Genomic DNA, 6,289 nt, shown 5'->3' with positions numbered 1-6,289 from the left:
TATTGACGGAAGACTGCCAGTAACTTGAAAAAGAATATCAAAATGTCTTATACCTTGCACCACATCAGATAAGCAAATAACTGACTCAGAAAATTTATGATAGTCTTACAGTTTTTCCCAGAGATGGTTCTGGAAATAGAAGATGAAATCAGACTCCAGTGCCATCTAGTGGTCATATTTAGTTCCTCTAGAAATAAAATCCAATATACTCTAATATTGATTTTTCACTTATTTGGGAGGGGTGTGTGTGTGTGTATTTGTGTGAGTGTCTGTCTTTCTAGTCTTAAGAATTACTTTAGTCATACTAATGGTGATGCATATTGATTAAATTCTAGGAAATTCATGAGGAACATTAATCCTTTATGTTGTCATATGATAGAAATGTATTTTATAAAATAATTGTATTAGGTGACCATTAATTATAAGCTATGGAATACCCCTGAGACTGAAACCATTTGATGCCCCCTGTGGTGGTAGACAGTGGTGGTCACTCAGAAGCAAACAGAGAATCCCAGACTTCTGATCTCCAGGAACAAGCTTTCACCCTGCTTTGTTGTAAATTCAGATATCCCATCCTATCCTTTTCATCTCCTCCATTGACTCATAGGGAGGCCTTTTGCAAAAGAAATAAAATGGAGAAATAAAATGGAGAGATGATTTTTAAACCAAAATTAAGACCCACAAAAAGTTTCTGTTTTTTTTTTTAAATCATTTTCATCTTCTATAGCCATAATGTGACTTATAGGGTCTACAGAAACTAATGGGAATTTCTATTCTGGGTGCAAATAAAATAGACTTTGCCCCGTGTTAAGCATTTTATGTATATATATCTTTATAAACTGAACAATCCTGTATAGTATGAATGATTACTCCCTATTTTTAAAAGAAGGACAGTAAGACTAATAGAATGGTTATTTGCTGAGGCCCTAATACATCCAGATGTTTTTCATGTATCCTTTTATTTAATCCTACAAACTTTTCAGAGATAATATCATCACCTGTTCAGATGAAGAAATGAAAGCTCAGAGTTATTTGCCCCAGATCTTATATCTGGAGACTGGAATTGGAGTCCTTCTGGCTGGCTCTATGCTGTGCTATTTCTACTCCCTCTCCAGCATTTTAGAAAGAAGTTTATTTATATAAAAAATATTTTTCCCTCCACCCTACCACTCATCAGATGATCAGCAGTATGAGGGCAGGGACCACATCTGATGCCTGGCGTGTAAGAACTCAGTAAGCATTTGTTGAATGAGTTATAGGAGGGATACTTGGGAAGGTTCTGTTTCTTTAATCAGCCTCTTCGTTAACATTTGTATGAGTTATTTATTGCTGCATAAAAGATCACCCCAAAATTTAATGGCTGAAAATGACACACATTTGTTATCTCCCAGTTCCTGTGGGTCAGGAATCCAGGAGAGGTTACCTGGGTCTCTCACAAGGCTGCAATCAGGATTTTGGCCAAGGCTACATACAGTTATCCCACGGCTCAGCTGGGGCAAGATCTGCCTCTACAGTCATTCACATGGCTGTTGGCAGGCCCCGGAAGGCCTGTATCATTCAAGTGACCATTAGCAGACCTCTCATCTCACTACAAGGCTGCCTTGCCTCACAACATGGCAGATGGCTTTCCCCCAGAGTGAAGTGATCTGAGAAAGAATGAGAGAGAATGCCTAAGATGGAAGCCACAGTCTTTTCATAACCTAAAATGACATCTTTTCATTTGTGTTGTACTTAAGAGGAAGACATTACAAAAGGGCATGAATATTAAGAAGTGGAGATCATTGGAGCCTGAGTACTGATCCTTGAAACCACTCTGAAATATTACAGATCAGTGCCTTTTCCCATATTAACCCAGAATGTTTTATAATCTATCTGGGGCTAGATAATGCATAGAAGAGCTAGTTCTGGTGCTAGACAAACTAGATCCAAATATGAATTTCTTCACTTCACTATGATCCGTTGATGCCTCCATTCCTTATCCACGAAGTAGACATTATAACAATGCTTACCTCCTAAGTCTGTCATTAGGATTAAATGACATAGTATCAGTAAATTACTAAATACAGTACCTGACACATGAAAACAGCAATATATTCCAGTTAATACAGATTAAATATACCTGTGAATATATTTTTAATTCTCTAGAGTGGTTTCTTTTGTATTTTGTGTTTTATTTTTCTCAATGTAGTCCTAGTAAGGTGGTAGATTTTATATACTTTTTCCCATTTTAAATATTTAACATTTGAGACACATAAAAATTGAATGACTTGCCCGTACATGTTGAAGGCGGGCCTGTCATCCAGTTTTTCTTTTGCCCAATTAATTTCTCTTTCCCAATTCTTTTCTTTTTTCTTTTCTCTTTTCTTTTTCATTTCTTTTTCTTCTTTCTTTTTTCTTTCTTTCTTTCTTTCTTTCTTTCTTTCTTTCTTTCTTTCTTTCTTTCTTTCTTTCTTTCTTCTTTCTTTCTTTCTTCATCTTAGAGGCATGGGCTTGGGACATCCTCACTACCCATGACTATATATTTTTGGTATTTGTTGTCACAGAGATGTAAGAATCACCTAAGTAATGAAACCAAACGTTATTTTAGAACAGACAGAGTCATATTTTGAATGTCATAAAAGAACCATCTATAAACTAAGTGTAATACACGCACCACATTCTAAACTGCACAGTTATGGTAGCTTAAGAAACCCACATCCTGGCTTTGGTTCCTCATTCTACCAGTATGGTTTTTCTGTTAAGTTAATGAAAAACAACCGCACGAGACTCAGATTCTATCCTTTAATTTGAGAATGGTCTACCAAAAGGCCTAGGAGACTTTCTTATGATAAATTCCAAATATTTTACCTAAGCCAACAATAAAACTCTGTAATAGAGACATTGAACCAAAAATACATTCCCACTTAATTCCTATTATTATCCAAGTTCTCATCCCTTTTTCTCTGTTTCCCGCCCAGAAAACTCCAAATTCAGGCCAAATAATCATGAAGAAAAACATTGTTGACTGTGTGTCATAATCACATCTGTCTTCAGAAACAGAGGACTCTATTCCCCAGATATTAGATAGAGCCCTGAATCATTTTAACTTATGAAGCTCATCTATTCAGAAGAAAGGTCATTTTATTATTGAAACTCAGTGTTTCCTTCTGTCCATTCCCTCTTTACAAATAAACAAATAGCAGCTTCTCTGAGCAAGCTATAGCCAACCTGTGCTGCTGATCTCTCCTAAGTGATTACAGCCTTCTAAGCCCTCGTTGTTGGGCCTCACGTATGCATGTGAACTACCTAGCTTTTACGACTTTTACTTGTTGGAGTTCACAATGTGCTTTGGAGGGATTAGAAGGAGGAAAATGAGAGAAAGCAGGAGAGAGAAGTCATTATAAATGAAGAATGGGTAAAAACAATGTTTGAAGGATTTATGTCTATTTTTTTTTTAATTATTGGATATCTGTCTAAGAGAAAAGAAAGTTTTTAACACCTCTGTGGGGTATCAAACAAAGTATTCAATACCACGTAAATGTTCAAAAGAGGGAAACCTTTCAAAGTCAGGCTTTGTAAGCTTCTTTATGTCCCTTCCCCTAGTTAACAGACTTAGTTCTTCTGGGAGGCCTCCAAAGGCAGTAGGTCATCACCACCCCTGGTGTCCATGTCCAGCCCCACAGCAGAGTGAGAGAATCATGTCACCACTATGACCTTTCTTGGGGGCTGACCTAATAGAACACTATGTTCTTCAGAGCTCTTGAAGACTGAAGGGCATGTACATCAAAACACCACTATCACCATTAAAAAAGTGTCTGTATGTGTGTGTACCTGTTAAGTCCATATATACACAAAGATACACAGATAAGCTTATGTATGTATACATGTAAATATCTATTTATCTGTCTGTAATCAATAATCTTTAAGCATTGGCTCATGGTCAGGCCACATCTGAAGTACTGTATACAGCTCTGGGTCATACATTTTATAAGGGTCCTAAACAAGTTAAAATATACCCAGAGAAGCAATCTAGGCTAAAGAAACATCTGGAAACTACTAGGTAGAATGTACAGAGGAAGAAAGTAGGCATTATGGCCTTGGAGAAGTGAAGATATAACAAGAGCAGAGTCCAGAGTCACTTTCAAATACTAGATCAGTGTCATCTGAGGAGAGAAAAGACTGGGTATGTGTCACTCTCGGGGTAGAGCTAGGACAACTGACAGAAGTCCCAGACAGGAAGATTGGTCCTTAAAACCTGGTGGGATTTCTATCAACTTGAGAATACCGCTCAACAATCAGACCAGTCAACTCAGCTGTCCCACCAGTCCCACTAACTGGAGCACCTTGCCCATGTGGCTAGTCTAAGGAACAATGCTGGATGTACTTCCAGAAATCCATGCTCAGACCATCTACAATGTACTGCTGATCTAGCAGACTAATAACAGTAATAATAATAATAATAATAACAACAGCAAACAGTTATATAGCATGCTTACTCTGTGCCAAGCCCTATGCATTTACTTTACCTATCAAAAGATAACAGTCTCATAAGGGTATTTAACTCTTGATGTGGGGCAGGAAATAGGAAAGTAATTCCATTTTTTGTCAATGAAGGGTAAGTAGAGTGGCAGAGAATTCAATCAGGCAAAATAATAGGTCTCATTTTTTTTAGTTATTTAAAAATTCTCTTTCTTTAAACAAATATATATATATATATACTATATATATATATATATACAATGGAATATAATCTAGACATAAAGAAGAATTAAGTTCTGATACATACTACAATAATGATGAACCTTGAATTCATTATGCTAAATGAAATAAACTAGACATAAGAGGACAAATATTGTATGATTCTATTTGTGAAATATCTAGAATAGGCAGATCCATAAAGACAGAGAGGAGATTAAAGATAATTGGGTTGGGGAGAGGAGAGAATGGGGAGTTATTGCTTAATGAATACAGAGTTTCTGTTTGGGGTGATGAAAATGTTCTGGAAATAGATAATGGTGAGGGTTGCACAACATTGTGGATATGTTTAATGCCACTGAATTATACACTTAAAAATGGTTAAGATGCTAAATTTTATGTTATGCATATTTTACCAGAATAAAAAATATCAAATCAGATCAGATTTTTTTAAAGTGATATCCACCCAGAAATATTATCTCTTACTTTCTGCTCACTCAGAGAAGAACTTGGTTTAAACTGGCAAATTTCTAAGGGTACCTGGTTGGCTCAGTTGGTTAAACGTCCAACTCTTGATTTCAGCTCAGGTCATGGTCTCAGGGTTGTGAGATCAAGCCCTGTGTCAGGCTCTGTGCTCTGGGGGAGTCTGCTTGAGATTCTTTTCCTCTCCCTCTGCCCCACCCCCCACTCATGCTCTCTCTCTCTCTCAAGTAAATAAATCTTTAAAATAATAATAATTAATAATAATAATAAATTGGCAAATTTCTAAAAAGAAGAATCAGTGCTCCACATGGCAAGACCCGGGCCCCCTGTTTGAAGGTCATTTTCAGAAGGGTCTCACTGGGAGGTATATCCAGGCTTCGGCCAACAGTGGTTCTCAGGAGTAATACCTTCCTCCTTAGTCATGGTCAAGAGGAACTTGTGTCCTGAGCCCTCTGCTGAGAGGAGCACTCACAGAGCTCTCTGTGGTGACAGAAGCACTTCAATAGCCAGTAGCCACATGTGGCTATTGAACATCTGGAATATTCTCATTATGACTGATTTTTAAGTTTTACTGGATTTTAATTGATTTAAATGGCCACGTATGAGTAATGGCTATTGGATTGGACAGCATAATTTCAGAGAGTTCCACTCTGGCCCTCCTCTGGCAATGCCCCCTCCCCAAGGAGTGAGCGGTAAAAGGGGCCAAAGGGCCTTAAATTGTCCTCTCCCTCTTGGTTTCTCATGTGGTGGGAGCAGGCCCAATGAGGGACAGGTGGGTGCCAGGGCTGTGAAAAAGATCTGACTCATTTTAAGGGAAATTGGAATTAAGGTCATAGTAAGGAATGAGGAGGCATATAAGAAGTCGAGAGGAGTTGCCTTTGATCCTTGGAAGTGCAGGCATGAGAACAGATCATGGTGAGAGGGCTCAGAGGCTGAATGAAGTTTTGTGCTTGTGTGGTCACAAGGATGGCATATTTCCTTTTGGGGATTTGGGAGAGAAAGGGACTCTTTCCAAACCCTTTCAATTATGAGGGAAGAATGTTACCTTCTGGTGGAAGATGAGACCTTCCTGGTTCCAGGTCTGGCTGCAGCTTAGTCTGTCAGGGCAGGCTTTGATTGTACTTGTATTGTA

Source organism: Leptonychotes weddellii, chromosome 6 (assembly GCF_054177405.1).
Source record: "Leptonychotes weddellii isolate Sample4059 chromosome 6, ASM5417740v2, whole genome shotgun sequence".
NCBI lineage: Eukaryota > Metazoa > Chordata > Mammalia > Carnivora > Phocidae > Leptonychotes > Leptonychotes weddellii.
Note: the sequence above shows the minus strand (reverse complement) of the source record.